Source organism: Leptinotarsa decemlineata, unplaced genomic scaffold (assembly GCF_025532065.1).
Source record: "Leptinotarsa decemlineata unplaced genomic scaffold, Ldec_3_MD MMD2_P_RNA_scaffold_11, whole genome shotgun sequence".
In the NCBI taxonomy this organism is placed as follows: domain Eukaryota; kingdom Metazoa; phylum Arthropoda; class Insecta; order Coleoptera; family Chrysomelidae; genus Leptinotarsa; species Leptinotarsa decemlineata.
This window is the reverse complement of record NW_027412525.1, coordinates 3778463-3799141: the sequence shown is the minus strand read 5'-3', so window position 1 is coordinate 3799141 and position 20679 is coordinate 3778463. Positions and strand designations below refer to the sequence as shown.

The 20679-nt window shown below is 33.8% G+C and overlaps 1 protein-coding gene across 4 annotated transcripts in view; it reads right to left on the bottom strand.

Annotated features, from left to right (window-relative positions):
* LOC111507417 (serine/threonine-protein phosphatase 4 regulatory subunit 1) overlaps nt 1-20679 on the bottom strand; it is a 369931-nt gene that overhangs the window by 69558 nt on the left and 279694 nt on the right. The window contains exon 1 of one of the 4 annotated variants that reach the window (XM_074169905.1): nt 10885-11221. The exons of the other annotated variants lie outside the window; for them this stretch is intronic. The gene's annotated coding sequence lies outside the window, so the exon portion shown is untranslated. Of the gene's footprint in view, nt 1-10884; nt 11222-20679 lie in introns of those variants that run through there. 4 annotated transcript variants of the gene reach the window in all.

Here is a 20679-nt window from a genome sequence, read left to right as displayed (position 1 = left end):
CTAGACAATATTCCGGATCGAATGAGCCTAACCACTTAATTTTACTAAAAGTATGTCCATTTAACACGAATCTAAACTTATAATCCAGACTATAAGTATGAAAAAGTAATAACAAAACAATATATATTTTGAAAAATAGTACACAATTGGAGGCAGAAGCTTACTTTTATTTTCAAAAAACATACGTCCAAAACATGCACTTTTCACAATCACCAAAACTGCAATACTCTTCTCGACGCGCGCGTCACCACAATAGTTGGCGTCTTCGGGATATGAAGGAGTATTCTTCTTCTTTTCTGACATCTGTCATGCTTTTTTCACAATAAACATTTCAAAAAATAACTTTAATATTTGATACTCATTCTGCAAAAATTTGAGGAAAATGCCCATAATAATAAAGGGTTTAGAAGGATGGATCAAACTTTATTTGTATACAGATGTTTTATTCTTCATTTTCAACATAGAACATATATTTTGCGAAAATAATTCCAACATTTTTCATTCACATGCAAGATTTTTTTCAGTGAGTTTAGATTCTTTAATTTTTGTTTATATTAGTAGAGAAGTAAAAAAGCAGAAATTGTTTTTATCCCGAAAAATAACTAGTTCTAACAAATCCTCATCAGTGAACGTAAGATGTAGTTTCAGACAGACAGTTTGCAACTTATAAGAGTTCAATAAATAACCAAAAAAACAAAATATATTAATATCCAAGTCACTACAATGAGAACGAAACATTGTTAAACCTCAACTAATGAAAATCAATCTGAAATGTAGTTTTACGAATAATTTGGAAAGAAACATAGGCAGGAGAACGCGCATAGAATGTGTACGACCCGTTACAGGAATGCGGGCTTCAGACGGAATCACAACAACATCGAACAGTCAACAACCTCTTTTACTAATACACACACACGCGGTATGCTCATGCCCACACAACTCCCGGACATATACGTAGATGCACCATGCACCGACCATGGCAATCATTACATCACGACCGTTATGGAGTTCTTTGCCAGGCCCGGATTACCCATAAGGCAACCTAAGCCAGGGTTTTACTATTTTCTTTTTTTGTATGTATTTATAAAATCTGAAAAGAATTGAACAATACCACAGAGCAAACGTTAGTCAAACTTCTCACGCCTTTCTGAACTGAGACAATGACATTACAAAAACGTTAGACTTTGATAATAGAATTCAACACTTGCCTGGGTCAAGACAAGAAAGAAAAAAGTTTTGAAACTGGGTTTGAAAACACATATTTCGGATGTAATCAATACATATAATAAACTTGATCGCTATTTGTACATGAAAATATTAGAAAAACCTATTGTTGGGACTCTGAATTGGGGCTTTTAATTTTTGTCCGTTTGTGAACTTTCATCTCAAAAACGATTTAACCGATTTGGGTGCGGTTTTCACTGATGCATTGTGTGTGGTTAGAGTTTCACTTAACATTTGGTGTCTGATTTCTTTCAACCAGTTCATAAATAATCCAGTTATGTCAATTTAAAAATCACGTCAAACATTTGGCCGATTTGGCTGAACCTTTGATCAAACATATTTATTGCTTGTAAAACCACTTATGTAACAAATGTGGCTGATCTAAAATCTAAGAAAACCCACACGACAACAGTATAAAATAAATATTGCCAGATCTCCAGTTATTGCTCAACAAATATCTGTTATTTTCAAAGAAAATAATTATTACAATAGCTACTAGTCCCGGCTTTGCACTGGTAACAACGTCGTTTCGGATTCGACATACAGTGAGACGAGTACCACGATTAGGTAACTACAAATTTGGCATAACATTAGTTACTGCAAAACATAATTTCATTAGGCTAAGTCTACGAAACGATTCACTGCTTAGAACATTCAAGATTCAAAAATCAATAAGTAGGCTAAAACTAGATTATACTAGTTTGAAACAACTAAATTGTTATAACTCAATTATAGAATTTACTTCACGATATTTCAGTTAATTTACACAAAAAATAATGAACTATGTACACAAATTTTCCTCTTGAAAGTCCGTGAGGTAATATTTGAGTTTATCGCTTTCAGACAGACAAACAAACAGACACGGCAGGATACGTATCAAGGAGTTGGAAACAGTTCTACTTTATTGTTCAACCGACATTTACTGTGTGATTGTTATTAATAATGTTTGACTACCATGAGCGAAATTAATGTACCACAACTCCCAGACCTACCTCCGTAGGGACGTACTTTTCAAGTTTGGCCTCGGGCGTGAACAAGCGATAGTCCGGACCTGGTTTCTGCTTTTCGCTTCTATTGCCTCTCGAGTCGTACATACATACATCCCAACAAACATCAAACGGACGATTCCGACAAGATTATGACATCAGATATGACAATGATCTATCTATCTGTACGCAAACAAGGCGAGGCGTGTAACGCCGAACAGTGGCGTAGAACGACGGAATTTGATTTACATAATCTGTGAAGATAACGCATCATTTTCAACATCCGGTGAATGTGAGTGTGAAAAAAGGTCTCCCGCCATACTTCATTTCATTGACTTTGTTAGTAAATGCGTTCTCAATTCACCAAAGAACGAGTTGGAAAAAACTACCCTGGCCCATTCATTTGCCATATTTGTTCAGTAGCTTCTAATATTTTACCGTATTCATGTACATTCTGGATTATGTCGAAGGAGCTTTGAATAATGTAACGAAATGCTACGATATAAATCGATAACATACGATTTGACCAATTTATGTGCTCTGATCAATTGAATGATTCGTGTTGAATATCAAATTGATCATATTTTACTATTATAAATCCCTTTAAGGGAGTTTCTAGTTACAATATTATCACATACAATTTTTTTGACTAATAAACTGTGAGTTTATTAGTCAAAAAAATTGACACAAGGATTCGTATCTTTGAACACTATTATTGACATTCGGAATACACGATCCAAAGATTAGACAGAACAAACTTGTAGCAAATTAACTTCTCCGTTCAGGTGTTTTCCTAACCATTTCGGTTGGGAAACTGGGTTGGTGGAAAACAAGATGGAAGCTAATCAAATTTGAGAAACAGCTCGCGTCCCGTATCCAAATGTCCCTTATTTCAATAAACTCTGTGTAGAAGATTCATTCTAGAAGGGTATTTCTAAGCATCCGTCACCACTCAACTTGGAGACCCCAAACATTCAACTAATTATAGTTATTCCAAGTGCAGACGAAGGTATTTACTTTGTAATATTGAATTTTAACGAGTATCAATCAACTCATAATTTTGGTGATTTACAAGACAATTATATCCAATGATACCTAAACTTAACTACAATAATGCCCTGATAGAATCTCTCATCAACAAAGAATGAATATTTTGTTGAATAGGCCGAAAATAAATGCAAACAACTCATTTGGCACCAATAGGATTTATTCAGACAATTTTTTTAGTTACTGGATATCTCCTAAACTACCATTACTATATATACTACAGTATTTGGTATGCCGAATAATAGGTCATTCTTTTGAAAATATTCCATACTTGTGTCAAAGCTATTTCACAGACTTGTAGACTGCAGATTTTTTTACACCGGATGGTTTTTTTACGACTGTGGTAGACATTATCAAAGACGAAAGAGGAACGACGTTCTCTTTGAGTATTTTTTTAGTGGAGGAATATGTCATCTGACACCATACATCTGACGAGAAAGTGGTTTTTGAACCAATTTAGGAACAATTCAAAAAATACTGTGCATTCAATTAATTGAAAGAATTCTGAAACATATATTTGAGACGATTGAGAGAAGAAATTACAAATTATTATAATTATATTACGAGTTATATCTATTCATGGGGATTTCTCTAGGGCAGTGGTTCCCAAACACTAGTGGGTCGCGGGAGCAATTGGGGTGGGTTCCGGAAACAGATTGAAAACACTTAATACTTTTGAACTGTTTCTCCCATTTTGGTTAAAGGTCAGAGGAGAATATCCAGTTCTTTCGAACATCGCCTTAAGAGAGCTGATGATGTTTTCAACCACATACTTGTGTGAGAGGGATTTCTCCACTTTGGTATATTTAAAAAATAAATATAAAAAAAGGCTTACGTTTAAAGCTTTCAACTTTCAACCCAGATACGGAATCTCTTGTGAATCGTAAGCACCAGCTTCCCCCCCCAGCATCAAACCGGAGTTTATTTTGCTACAGAGTCACAAGTCACATTAATTACAAAGTCTCATTTTTAAATTTTTTGAATTCGTTCAGTTTCAAGATTCTGAATTAAAATTTTCGTACTGTATTTTATCTTCAATTATCTTCATTTTCTTCTAGAGGTGTATTCCTCAATAGTGAAGTTTCACGAATAAAAATATTATTAGTAATAAAAATTATACTTGATATTATTTGATATGTGAGTCGCGAAAAAAATCCACAAAGAAAGTGGGTCCCCAGGCAAAAAAGTTTGGGGAACGTTGCTCTATGGAGTTGTTCTACTGAAGTGACAATGATTACAGCCTATCCCAAATAGTTTTTTGAGTTATTCTCATGGCCGAATTCTATCAAACTCTTCATTTACGTGAAATTCTTCAATCTCTTCACACTTTGGTATAAGTAGATACCCAGAATGTTGTTTCTCAGCTGGTACTGTTCAGATAGAAAAGTAGAGCTAAACAAATTTAATGTATTCTTCTAAATTTTAAGTCAAAAGTTCAATATAAACGGAAGATTTAAGATGTACGTGTGAACTCGAAATTATTGTTCTTTTTCTATCCGAAGAATCAGATAGAGATATTTTTAACTGTAAATTTGAAAAACGCTTCTGTGAAATACACTATTGGACTAATTATATTATCATATAAAAATTTCATGTCATCAGATGAAAAAAATAGTATAACAACTATTTGTTAGATCTAAATATAGAAATTTGAATCTTTGCACTACATTAATTATAGTGAACACCACATGGTTTTTCATCTTTCAGAAAAGAAACAGTTGTTGTACCATTCCCAACGATGCGTTTTTCTGATGGCAGTGACCGAAAGAAATTGAATTCCGTGTGAAACGAGTGATACAAATTTCGACAAAGTTTTGAGAAACTCTATCGACAATTTTGCTGCGTCTCAACCTGACACAGAATTGCACTAATAAAAAATGTACACGTAGCATATGGAACATACAAGACACATACCAGGAATTCCCTAGAGCAATGACCTTTGTGTCTGTTGCATGTGCTACACCTGTCTCGCGAAACTACATTTTTCACGTTTGCTGAGCTCAATTTTTACGAAGAAGACCTGACGTATGCTGTTTTAACATCATAACCTACTCTTGTTTCGACAATGATTGAATCCCAGTGGCGTAGTTGCTAAACATTTACAAACATTGAAAGTCATCACAGCAATCTGTATCATCACTGATCTTTATTAGCTGAAGAGAAATAATGAATGTGCCTTCAGTACCTCAAACGATCGAATTTGCTATGATCTATATTGGAAATATCACTCTCATAAAACAGTTAACTACTAAATACGAGAACTACATAATCAAAATATTAAAATGGAATGTTTTTTTTCGTGTGACAAAGTTGAGACCACAAATATTCCATATTGAGATGGGCACGTTTACAGTGTGTTAAAGCCAAACGGAATAAATTAATTATTTCGGTTACTGTACATATTTAAAAAAATCCCGAAACACGTCAAGTGTAAATTATAATTTGACATTCTTCAACGTAAAAATGCCACCCCTACCTTCAACCCCCTTCGAATGACAGGTAACACCCTCAATTTTTCAAATGGAAAGTATAGGTTTGTGATATACCGTTTGAAAGGTCTCTTCATTTCATATTAAAAATGTTATCGCTTTCAAATTTATTGCAACAATTAAAATAAAATAAATTAAAATCGCGTGGTTACCGAAATTCGATACACTCAAAAACTAAAATGCAATGCTAAACGTAATGAAATGTAGAAAACGAAAAAGAACTATGGTTGATGTTGCCAAATTTTTCGTTTTGGAAGTTATTTCACTGAAGATATTAGACTCTTCCAAATTAAATTTTCTCACCACCAAAGTCTGTTGATATTCTGTAGACTTAGTTCCGGATTGTGGGGAATACATGGCCAATAAGCATTTCACGAGTATAGGTTGGGACTTCCATAGTAGTTCATTGTGTATCCCCATGAAAACTAATTGGGAAAACCAAGGGAAGTAGCAAATAGGTGAGCTACCAGCTACCTGTTTAGGGAATTATTTGAACCAAAGGTCACAATAAAATTCAAACTTATTCTTTCAGTAACTGAAGGTTGAAAACCATAATTACTTAGGTATTCACACTCTAATATACAGTTCATAAAGAACTTGTTTCGAGCTCAACCAATTTCCTAACGATTTTGAAGTCGGACATAGTACTTACTCATCAAACACTTTGAACCTTCGTAGGTATTGTTTCAATAGGAGAGTATTTTAATGTTTGTCTGAAAGCCAAGTTTCCCAATACAATTTTGTCATGTTCTATTTTTAGTGGACTATATTGTTTGTTACTCATATATTAACCGATTAGTTGAAACTGTGAATGACGTCTGCGTATTTGTGTCACATTCCTAGCCGGTTGAGTCAACAAATTGACCCAAACATTCAAAAATACACGCACAAGTAGGTTGAACTCATTTTCTCGGAGTATATAAAACATAGAAACTCTAATAATGAAAAAAAAACATTAATCACTCGTTATAACGCCGTATTCTAAAAGGTAACATAGCTACAGATCTAAAATTAAACACGACGTCTAGGAAAGTTCATCGACTCCAGAAATAGGTTAGGCAGGTAATCAAACTTGTAGCGCAGGCAAAAAATTACAAAATAACGAGGGTGCTAGGGTAGGGTCTTTCAGAAAGTGAAATTCGCAGAAATCTATCGGTTCGCTGTGTGGTGCAGGATCTTTTTGTTCATTTTCCACGGCTGGAGATCAGAACATCTGACAAAACCCTAACGGCTTTTTCTCGGAAATAATAGAGCAGGTAAACGCGAAACGAAGTAAAAAAATATGGTTCGTACCTACTGAACCTTATTCGATGCTCATTCACACGAAGCCATTGCATTATGAATAAAATTTACATGTAAATAACAACAGCGTCAGAAAAATCCAATATGCCATCAGTGGTTAATTTTCAGGCAAACCAATAATCAGCAATTTATTTATTCCTACTGTACAATCCACAATGCTAGAAATCACAATCTGATAAAACGAATCCCGAAGCAGCTGAATATTCATGAAGCTACTGCTCATTACAATATAAACATCATCGCATCGAAAACTGTTTTAAAGAATCTTCCTATTTTGGAAGACCACTAGACTAATATAGAATTGGACAAGGAGTAGAAAAAATTTTGAAGAAACCTGTAGAAAAATTAGTATTTAATATCTTGAACGGCCCGGGGTTTCCCAAAGCAGAAATGACAGGTGACCTCCTTTTTCGAAATATCCCCATTTAAAAACCATCAGGATATTTCTAAGGCGTCGGGTATGAGAGTTACCTAACCAAAACTAAATTGGTCCAGTTTTCGAATATTGTTCATATGCACCGTGCCCAATAACACCCTGAAGTATTATTTTTGTTTTTGAAAGCAAACATGAAATGTCCGAGGAGAATGCAAATTTTGTCATGAATATACATGTTATACGCCAATAATCGTCCCAAGTCAATTTTTCTACGGCGGGCTTCAGTTCAGATACGTAATTTACTGTTGAAAAGAAAATTTTGATGATGATATAAACATCTTTTGAAAGGTTGATAACTCCAACTCACTGTAGTATCATGTTGTTTCTAAAGTTTTGTCCGTTTTGATGTCCATATCTAGCTCCATATCTAAATAAATATTTATTCTACTGGGTCGTGATATATACGAATTTTGTACTTTATACATCAATGCTGTTAATTTTTTTCAAAACTTCAATTTTTTCCAAGACTTTAATTTTTCCCTTTTTTTCAGCTTATTACTTACTATAAATATGATGTCGTGAAGCGATTTTCAGTAAGTTTTTCTCAACGAATTCAATTGAACCAAAGCGAAACAGCCCGAAAAATTAACCAGGCATTAGGCAATGATAGTGTTAATGAACGTACTGTTTGACGTTGGTTTGCGAAATTTAGTTCCGGATATTTTAGCCTTGAGTCCAGAAGTCGTCGACCTACAATAATCCAGGACGAGGATTTGAGGACTAACTGGTGGAAACTAACCCATCACAAACGATGCGTGGAATGGCGGAAAAATTGGACGTCGGCTCCCATTCGGTTTTTGATGGTTTAAATCTTATTGGAAAAGTCAAAAAGCTTGATTTTAACGATCGACATACATTGTCACGTTTCGAGGTCTGTTCTTCTTTGCGTTTGGGCAACCAAAACGATATTTTTTTTGGATCGAATCGTCACATGCGATGAAAAGTGGATTTTCTACGACAACATGAGACGTTCAGGATGGTGTTTGGACCCCAATAAGCCACTCAAGCACTTCTCAAAGGCGAAAACTCACCAAAAAAAACACCGTTACTGTATGGTGTGGTCACCGGCTGGCGTGGATCATTTCAACTTTCTGCAACCGGGCAAACCATCCCAGCAGAGTTATATTGTGAAGAAATCGAATAAGTGTGATTCGCCAACCAACATCATCTTTTCAAGCACTTCGATAATTTTCATCGCTAAAACCTTGGCCAATCAGGACCAGGCGAAAACGGATTTCGTCGACTTCATCGAATGCAGGGGACCCAAATTTTATGCTGACGGTATTGATCGACTTGTGATACGTTGGCAAAAGTGAACACATTTAAATCGCGCTTATTCGATTAAACTGAATAAGTATTCACTGAGAAACAGACGTTCATAATCTGAATCTGAGACATAAAAAAATTATCACAATTCCACACCACCGCACCAAACAATTCGAAAAATCACTTTCGTACAATTTAAATAAATCATACAATATACTTCCTGAAAATCTTAAAACAATGTCCGTGGCCAGGTTTCGTGGCCACAGAAGAAGAAACTTTTTGAACAGACCGAGTGCTATTATTTTATAAGTACACCGTTTGGAAAAATAAAAATAATTGAAAATTCAAAACCCTCTCGGTTCTCATTAAATATTTAAACATTCAATGAAAACTTGTAACGTAAACAAAATTCATTGAGGCAATAAGAGACGGAGAAAAAAAAAAGATTATCCAAGCATGTCGACGTAAATAAAAGTGGCACTTGTTAGTGAATGAAGGACAATGATCGCATTATCGCAATACGTCAACATCAAGGACGAGGTCATTGCTAGTGAATATAAGCCACTAGGATACGCATCACACCAAAGAAATTTTTCGAAACGAATAAAGCAAAGACACATCCTTGTGACCATGTAATCCAACAGAAATAGTCAGATGAAAATGAAAAAGTACTAAAAATTGTGAATTTTAAAAATGTTAAAGTAGGTATATTTAGTAACTTAACTATATAGGTACGTGTATTTGAGTAACGTTCAAATTGTTTGTTTAAATCACATTCATTTTGTGGAAAGTGTTGAAAAGTAAGGGTACAGTAAATATTTCACATGGGAAAATAATTGTATTTCCTTTTTTCCTTTTTTCCAAAAACTGTTACAATCCCAGCCTCTTGCCTATCATGGTAAAAACTTGTCGAAAATCATTATACAAAATGATATTAAAAAAATATATCAGTTTAAAAACTACAATCACATGTTAAAACATTAAACAATATCGAGGCATTACATATTCAATGTCATATAAGTGGATTTCGAGCATTTTTTTAGAAAATTTATGAATTTACCAAGTTCTAGAAAGTGTAGCAATAATACGATTTGATATCATTTCTCTTGATTGAAGCACAGGAATGTTCAGTATGAGCAGATACACAACATACCTCTCTCAGAAACAGGTTTATAACAATGTAAGTATGATACATAGTACCCACAGCAGACTGCTCTGCGAATGATTTAATCTCAATTATAGGAAATGCACTGTTCACTACAAAAACCACAGATAAGTACAAACCACAAGAGCTTCAATTGTAAAATCCGTAAAAAATAATTTGTTTTCTTTCTCAAGCTCCTTGTAAAAGAAAACTTTCCTGTTTCCTGAGACCTACCTGCAACTGGATACTTTTCTCTGTTGGTACAAATGCCAAATCACCATCTTATACATTCAAGATGTGATTTCAGTTACTCACATGAATTTCAAACTTCTTATGTGTATTTATGGGATATTTGATATTTTGAAAGGACAAAATTATTTGCAAAATAAATTAATCGCGAGTAAAGAATGAAATTATAATTTTCTTGGCACATCTATGTCATTCTCTAGCATTTTATGGAAAATAATTCATGTTTCGGCTTCTCTGGAAACGAGGATGTAACCATTAAGAACTCTTCTTTTTTTTTCTCCAAGGTCACTACAAAGTCTGATATCTCCATTCAAAATACTACGAAAGCGTCGTACTCAGAGATGTAGTTTCACCATCTTCATGAATGGGCTTGTGCGTCATCACCGTATAGTAAGTAGGCTCTGAAGCGCGGGTGTCACAACAACGCAAGAACGAAGTGAAACATCAAAAACACACAATCGATCGACCCCCGCTTCCAGACGAAAGACCTTCGTGCTAGTGAAGAAGTCTCATTATTCGTCGGATCAAAACAGAAGAAGTCTATGAAATATGTTAGTTATGCGCAATTAAACTGACGCGGGCGAAAGAGGGGAGATTGTTTTGTTTGCTACATAACGGTACACGCGCATTCCAAAGGCGAGAAGACTCTCTCACGATTCCAGTACTTTTAATGTTGGCCAGAGATTTAATACTTAATAGGCAGAAAAAACAACACAAACGTCTTTCGGTACCTTCACTTACCTCGCTCGACGTTAACGAAAGCTTCCTGTGCGTCTGTATCTGCATCCTGTTGGGCTGTTACACGTGTCTAGCAAAGCCTGCAGACATCACATCCTGTGGCAAGCACAGAACACTAACACACGGTCCTCACACCGACAGCGGAATTAACCGTTGAAAACAAAATCAGCCGTCGCCTTCTTCGACAATAATTGCGAAATTCACTGCTACTACTACTAGATTGGAACGTGAAACCGACGCACATCATTTTCGGCGAAGGCTATTTTTCAAAGTAAACAACTGCGTGAGGCCGTGAGAGAGTGAGGATGTCCGACTTGCATTCCGTTTACACACTTTCGAATCGACTGAAGGAAAACGCCGTGCCGACGTGAGAGATGGCGTTCAGCGCGGCGTTGCCAAATTTACCGGGAAAGAAATGTTAAGACAACATAAATTTTTGGGTGTTAGATGTTCAATGTTATTCAGGACGGAGTTTGAGAAGGAGTAAAGGACATTACTGTATCCTGTGGCTTATTATTATTTTGAACTTTTCCTTGGTTGAAAAGATGGGACAAAACTGCCCATCTGGTACTGCTAAACCATTTCAAAGTGAGAAGTGTTGCGCTACTGCTTTTTCTCATAGTAAAAATCATTTTTAAATCCCCATTCCTTTCAGAGCAAATCTGGCGACTCATTATTTTTTGTTCGACACATAAAATAACAATTTGCATCTCGCGCGAAAAATATTGTGTAATTTTTAGCAACTGATTTGAGAGAATAATTGAAATTGAAATAATGTAATTACCTTGGACGCACAAAAAAAATAATCATATGTTGAAAATGTCCACCAACTCTCATACTATATGTCTACGGCTTCAAATTGTATCACAAGAAACTGATTGTTTGAAGGTGGTTGACAATGTTTCGTGGTGTATTTCATCAGTTTAGACTTCTGTTGTGTAATATGATATAAATTGATTTGAAAACCCTGAAAAAAACTGTAAAAAAAAATTTAAAAAGATTAATCGTTTTTTGAGATTAACCGTTTTTTGTTTAATAAAATTGTTATTTTTTCGGTTAACCTTTTTTTACAGTTTTTTTCAGGGATTTCAATCAATTTATATTATATTAGACAATGGAAGTCCGGACTGATGAAATATAATAAACTGATTGATTTCGCAACTGTTCATCAGTAGATATGAATTGATGTGTGAACCAATGCTTTAGAGGAGATAATCTACACTTACGAAGTCCGGGGACGTAGGTGGCCATGCCTGACAAATCCTTCGCGAACAATTATGAATCAATTTTTATTCGATACTTTGAGCTTACAAAGTTCAGGACAGATAACTGATTTTAAATGAACAAAAGCGGTGTCAACATTTCAATTGGATAACTTGAGAACTAGATGCTCTAAAAATAAGAAATTTTGAATTTTCGATATTCTTTGTGGATACTATTAACAAACCAAAAATTATAAAAATGCAAGAGGTCATGTTCCAGGTCAGGCGATTGTTTGATTTGATATAGAATGGCCCTAGGGATATAATGAAAAATCAGAGAAATCTTACCAAACAATATATTTCATTCATTTCCAAATTTTTTGCATCATTGAAGGATATTCCGCAAAAGAATTCATAGCCGATGGATACCTCGATGTATGGTGTTCTTGCACATTCCTTTTAGGTTATTGTGAGGTTCAAAATGCTCATTTTTGCAAACCTTTAGAAATGTTCGTACCTCCAGAATTCTTGTGATTTTTGGAAAGTGCTCTTCATAACGCCTGGCTCCCAGAGCTTTTTCATCAGTAGCTTCAACTACCAATTACTGTTGTTCATAAATCTGCTTGTTATCTACTAGATACGTGTTTAATTCTCAATTTCATACCAACAAGTAAATGAATGATTTGTTTATACGAAATTCATATAACAACAAAAAATCCGCACGGCACACGCAAGAATACAAATTATTTTGTACAGCATATTGAAGTTGTTATTGTAACCAGTGTTTTACCAAGTAAAATTTCAGCATTCTGCAGTTCAAACGTTGAGAATTTCAGGACATATTTTCATCTGAAAATTTTTTCCCGAAATGAACTCATAAATAACCTCTTTGAATAATAACATGTTATTAACAAACATCCTGTATAAATCATTCACAACTTTATATTCAATCATCGTATAAACTATAGTCCCGGTAGAAACTAATCACTTGAAAAAATCATCTGGATCTTTCATGTTTTCATTAAATAAATTTCGAACAAGTAGCACATCGTTATCCTCAGTTTTCAATTTTTTTCTTTTCAAAGTATTTTTTTCTAATTACCTAAATCAAATCATCGAAACACCAGTGATTCTGAATCAGTCAGATTACGGTAAGTTAATGTTGTATGATTTTAAGTTTGACATACACAATTATTGGGTGATCAGTTTGTATTAATATTTTATTACAAATTGCTTGTACATCTAGTTCTTTTCGTATAATGTTTGGTATCCTGAAGTTTCAATCCAAAATAAGGTTTATTGCTATCTTCTATCAGTCAGAAAATTGTCAACCACATTCAAAAAGAAGCATCGGATCTATCTATCTATGAATGCAATTTACATCATTACGCAGAAGTCACGCAATATTTTTTCATTTCACGGTGATAATCTACACATAAATCTGTACATTTAAAAAAAGGCAGTTTTCATGTTATTTGGACTTAAACAATTGGGAATCGACTTTAATATTAGTTGAAAAATAAATTACTAATTCTAGACGGAAATAAAAATATTATATACTTCGATTCTGAACAAAAAATAGGAGAATCCTACCCAAATCGGGATATATTTTTCACCAAACTTTGTTTTCATCTCATTGTGATATTGTACTAACACAATTTGATTCACATAGATTGCAATACATACATAGTTTGTGTTGTATGTTTGTTATGGTGGTCGTAAATTCGATCATAAGACCCTCAGAACTGTCCAGCTATTAACAAATACCAACACATAGAACATATTATAATTTTTTCTGTCACAGTAAAACATTCTCAAATACGAAAATATTAAACGCATAATGATAAAGATCTAGAGCCCCTCAATTTAGAATTTACAGTCTTTCAAATCCAATTTCAATAGAAACTGACATTGATTTTTGTGACTTTTGGCGCATTATCAAGTTTTTGAAACGGAACGGAATTTGACACGTGTTTTCAATTAGTAGGCAACTTAGGTTCAACTTTGACTGGTTTAACTGGCGACTTAGGTTCAACTGGCGACTTTAGATTCAACTTTGAGCCGCTATTTATTGACTACCTCTTTATATCTAGTTTATTGAAGATGAGTTGAGAAGCAGCGTTCAACCCTGCATCAATTTCTAGTATTTAGTTGGTGAGCTTCTGTTGATCTATTCTTTTAAATTGTTTATAAATGAAGTGAATTCAATATTATTATAATTATTTTCATTGGGAGATCACTTCATTTTGCAAAATAATTTACCGCTCGCATTAAAGAAAAAATATTTTAAATATCTCAATTTTGTATTTGTTTTAGATTGGACGTTAAGATACATTTAAAATCGCAGGCCCTTTGAGGCAAACAAGGCTATTTCCCAATACAAATTTTATTCATGATGTATATACATACATATTATCGAAAACTAAATGGAAAGTGTATTATTTGGGGTTACTATCAAGTTACTATCGAGAAGCAACTTGAAAGGTTGTTGATTTGAGCAAACAATTTCTATTGATATTAAAATGGCATGACCATTTTTAATCCAAAAAATTGACAACATGAGTTTCTTGTGCGAAAAATGCCTCATTTTCACTTTTTTCCAAATACAATGAAAAACCAACTTTCAATACATTCACATTTTTCACTTGAAAGAGACATCCAGCCACACCGGCAACGTCGCATTTTCAAGTCTAACCGCATAAAGTTGCCTCGACGCTTTCGTTTGTTTTGGTAGGAAAAAGGAAAGAGGAGACGGTACCACCCTAACAGCTTTCGATTTTGGACTCGCCCGGTCTCCGGAAGTTGTACTCGAACACGGAATTTGAAGCCACAATTATTTAAATCGGTACACCACACGTATAAGACAAGCTACAACAACGCATGCACTTGTCTCTTGTCTCGACCAATTGTAGAAGCGCAGACAATTCGACAATGTTTAGATTGTTTGTAACATGATAACCTCATTTTTTAAACGCGATATGGTTATGAATGAATGGCCAAGCTCGGGAAATTATGAAAGAGAGAGAAAGAGAGACAAGAACACTAGAATATTGCTGTATTCTAGTTGTGCTTTGAATAACTCGGAGGCGTAGAAAAAGTTTTTTGATTCTATTGAAATTTTTGAATCCAGAAAGGACGTAATATGGATATGAGTATATTATTAATAGAGCAGTACGTATAAGATGATTGGGATTAATTAGACAATGAACAGATTAACTATTTTACATATGTGGATAAATATTGATGCAATTCATCTTAACTTTAGCTCAGGTTTATAATGCATTTAATTTTTTTATATAAGTTGTTCGGGATGACCTTGTATTTCTCTTAAAGTAAGGGAATATTTTCTATTTATCCAATTGGTATAGTTCTGAAATCAATCAACGGTAATTACCAAAATAAAAAGTCTATAATAAACGTTTCAATCTAATATTAATACGAAAAACTTTTTAATGATTCATGAATCACGATCATAGTGTAAATGCTTGACTTATATTTGACAAGAACTGAAATAATAATTGATGAAAATAATGCTAATACTCCTATACCACCACTATCTTCTTGAATAATAATTTGACAGTTCTGCATATCATTTCTTCTGCATACCTATCTTGACAAGGAAATCTTTGAAAGTCAATATAAGAATACCCTAAGAATAACTAAAAGTTGTGTTGACTTAATGGATGTTTTTGAAAAAGTTAACTCTTTGAAAACAAGTAACTACCTAATAGTGAACCTGACGAAATTCGTACAGTTCAAAAAAAGTGTGCCATAACAAGTTATCTTCTTATCGCATTATTTACCTTATATACATTTAACTAGCATATTTCCATCATTTTGGAAGAACAACTTCATCAGGTCCAATAAAAAATTAGGGGATCAGAATAATCTAAACGATCACAGAGGCCTGCAATTTATTCCAAAAATGTTAGATTGCCTTGTTGATTCTCCAAAGGCAAGTCTACAACTATCACTGATTTATCAATGAAATTTATATAAATAAATATGGGTCATATACGTGATACATTGTCTAGGGAATAATCGTGACATTATTTTCTTAAGAATATTTCTATACAAATTGCCTTATATCCTCATGAGTTTTTTAGAAACAATACCGATAAAAGTTTTCAGTAAATTTTTCGAGTCTCCCTTCGTAAGAACCTATTCTACGCTTCAAAATGGTAATTTCATGAGCAATTCATAGATGGAATATGTTCTTCCAGAACATTTGGTACAATCAATAACTTGAGAGTATATTGTTCAAATATTCAGCAAATATTATTTTAGTCAAATATTAAAGAGAAAATGGTTTAGTAGTACAAATTATGTTTGGACTCTATATATATCTTATTATCGAACTTTTTCAAGAAATCAAGTCGAAATACTTCCTTTAAAAGAAAGTCAGATCCATTATGAAATATATCATTTGCGTTTCAGTATAATATAGCTTTCAAAATGAAACGCATTTTTCCAGTTTTTCAATAAAATTCCCGATCGATCCCCTTTAACCCTCGAAGCGTATCGATGCTGTCATTTTTCGATACCTGCGACTACGTGCAAAAAGTCACATTCCCAAGACAACGTAGGCCTAGAACCTAATCGAAATTACAAGCCCTTTCACTTGTTAAAACCAGTGCGTTAAATTATTGATTATTCGGTTCGTCTAACCAAAATACATAATATTTATATCGTTCAACTTGAAAACACCTCATTGAAGATAAAACACATTTTATTCTTGCTGCCAATATCGCACGAAAATTGTAATTTTGTAATAAATTCAATGTAAATGTTCCCCATAAACTGTGACAGGACAATACAAAACATTATACACAAAAATATAATGACAGTTTGAATAATGAACGGGCCTATATCGTTTTAAATTCATATAAAATCAGTTTGTACTTGAAATACACATTTTTTTGGGATCCGATCGACTTCTTATCACACCTTTGTTATCAACAATGCATGAGTTTGAAAGATATTCATAATTATTGTTTAACCACATGTTTGAGTTTTGATTAAAAGTGTGGGATAAGTTCTTCAAAAACTGCAATGATTTGAATTGTAAGGTGTAAAAACCTCACTGAGAAACAATCCCGATGAAAGATGTGAGAAATCATTGAAAATTTATTGATAATATAGTTGAGGAATTTGATAAAACTCAAAAACTAAAAATTGATGAAGAGAAAATAAAGTGTATTGAAAACCCTTTTCCAGCACTATAAAATGCCTAGTTGATCAATTTTAGTCATTTTCTAGTGATGGCAAGTTCCAATTCTTCCTATTAAGAAAATAATTATCTTTCTACGAATGAGTTTGGATTTTGATGTTAATAATATATTGAAATTCACGGAAAGCAAAATAGAATATGCTTCTTCAACAGTCATTACAGCTTACATGTTTTATACTACACCATAGTTCTCCTATGAAGAAACTAAAATGTTGCTAACATTTTTTTTCAGATGTGATAATTCATCACTAATACCAAAAGAAATATTTGTTCTTCTGATGAAATTTACCTTACTGCGAGAATGGACTTCAGATCTCGAAATTTAATTCGTTACGTCTCTAATCTAAATGTTCAAACCAAAACAATTTAAATTTTCATAATCTCTTCAGCTTTTGGAAACTTTCATGAAACTCTAAAACTGGTGCCTGTTAACGATATTACTGGAAATAAAATGGTCCCGTTAGTCGTGTATGTTATCGGCAAATTTCTGAAATGATTCAAAATTTTGTGTATTAACTGATAATTACAGGATGAATCAATGTACATTTATTTCAGGCATCATTTACCCGTTTAATTTCATCAAAAGAAACGAAAAACTTTGTAATTTCAGATTTGAGAGCGGAGAACAGCGTTGAAAACCAAACTTGTCGAGTGTTTTTCATACCATCTAAATGGTTATTACTAAGCCCATTTGATTATCGAAAATGTTTTAGGCAGCACATTATTTCTTGTTATTTTTAAGACGAATAGACTTCTTGGTATTTCGCCAAAAACCTTCAAGTAAATTGGAAAATACACGTCATTACCTAGCTCTGCATTCGATAACGTAGGTCTCCCCCCTCGAACACTTTGCTATAATATTCAGCGGCTGCTGCGCGGTTCCTCATACTACATTTATTATGTTTACCTTCGTCTAGGCTGACCTTGAAGAAGCAGTAGTACGTCTATTACAAACTTCTATAACAATGGGGACGAAACCCCTGAGGACAACTACTTCCTACCCATTTCTGGTCTTATGGTATGTGGTATTTTCCTCTAAGCATTTAGCCTACTCAGTTGTAGCTTTCTCGTTTTCTGATAGACGCATGGATGATTGAGGATGAAGAAGTAGAAAGACAGTGAACATGTTAACATTTTTAAAAATTGTACACCTTTATTTAAAATTGTTATAAGATTTTGGTGGTAAAACCAATGACATACAAAATTCTGTCCTGGGCCTTCAGAACTTATTACTGACTTATATATTCTGTCGTTGTTTTTTTGTTTCTATTAACGTAAAGCCAGAAAATAATACTAGAATGCAACTGTAGTATCTAAAGTCTTGTTTATAGTGTTAACATTCTCACCTTATCCTTTTTTCATCATTATTTTTGTTAAGTCAAGTCACTTTGTTACATCTACGTTAATAACCTTTTTCAGATGTTCATTCCAATTAATTTCTTTCCGGAATGTCAAATCACTTACAGATAGATCCAAACGTGTGGATACAGTACAAAAATGGATTTTAACGTAATTGGAAAGGGAATTGTGGGGCTTAATAGTGTCAGCTGTTCGGTTTGTTGTTGATTGTACGATCTCACCCCAGACACATTTGAAAACGTATCTGATTTCGAATCAATTTCGAAAATGGGTTTGTGGAATACTCTTCGTGGGATTCGAAATAGAGGTGGGAGTTGTTTCTTTTAATGAATGAAAAGTTAAAAGATGCTAAAGGACAGATTGAATTACTAAAGTCTGTACGGATATTGGAAGAGGTTAAGAAAATTATCAAATAGCACTGTCTTATACAAGAATTTATTATATCGGTATATAGCCCTAATATTGTGTTGTATTTCTTTCATGATCTTTAATTAACGATACCTGCCCTTTCACTTTTCAAAATTACTTCTACAGTCTACTGTTTGTGGTAACTGTCATATTTGAGAGTACCATTGTCGCGAAGTGGCGGTGCACACCTCTCGAAGAAAAAAAAAGTCAAAATGACATGTTATCTAAAAGAACAATTCGTTAAGGTCAGTCTCAAATTACCTACACTGTACGTTAATAAACTGACATATATCAGACAACTACTCCCCTGGCGAATACCACGAAGGGCGTTGGATTATATACGACAGGTGTTAGTGCAGGATTCTTCACTGAAGTTATTCCTGCATATGCTGTTGGCGATACAACTGCCGCAATAGATTTTCAATTATTGGAGCACACTTGCAAACCGGTTTCGGGCTGTTTGTCCACTCGTCAGTGTAAGGTAGTGTCTATCATCAACATAAAGTCGATGACTTGCGATAATTGAAAATAGAATTCCTTCAGAGTATCATTCTTTGAACTAGGCTGAAGCGAACAACAAACTACAGGTTTGTCATCGCCCCATCTGCCTGTGAACGAGTTGTCTCTCTTATATTTGTGAAATAATATTACAATGGATAGATGAAACAACAAATATTTGAATGTTTGTAACTACGATTCCTTGTGGCAAAAATTTTTTTCTTAATGAATTAGAATACCTAGATGTCGCCCTCTTCGTGGTCTTTCAGAAATATCGCGTTTTCATATTAATATTTAATAGTTATGACCATCATCTATATCTATAATGGACGACAATATGATATTTTAAAAAAACATTTTTTTATTTAAAGTTTTCATCAAACCTCATTTTGCCTTTTCGGTACCAAATTTCCAACGAATTATTGAGCAAGGTGTTCCTCAGATGGCCACGTTATAGACATGATGCCAAGAGATCTGCTGGTCGTACTGGATCATAAAGGAATCAATATCAGTGGCAGACAATCTTTTGTTTACTGATCACGAATAAGTATTACCTTCGAATCTGAGAACGAAAATGTTGAAGGATTTACGTAAAAGGCATGAATACTATTAGATCTTTTATATGTCATGTTTTAGTAGGTATGTGTAAATTTTAATAAGATTTTCAATATCAGTTTTTTTCATTGAGTGTTCTTCGTGATTGATATGTATCATTTTTAGATATATTCTTTTAGTTGTATTGATTTCTTTATCTAAAATATGTGGGTTTTCAGAATTAATTCTATGATCCTCTGAATTAACATGTGTTAACGCACAAGAATCAACATTTCGTGTAGAGTCGTTTTTATGTGAAGTAATGCGACTATTTAGAGATTTAGATGTTTGTCCTACGTATTATGGTTATTACTAGAAGTAGCACGTTGAACGGCGACTCTTCATTGATTCTTAGCTCGGACAAGTTTTGACTTTTGAGGGTTGTTTTTCGTATGAACGTAACACCTGGTGAATGGACAGCACATTCTGATGAATTCAATATGATCTAACACGTGATCTCATGAGAAATTTTTCTACCAAGGTCCAGTATATTTATACATATTTGAT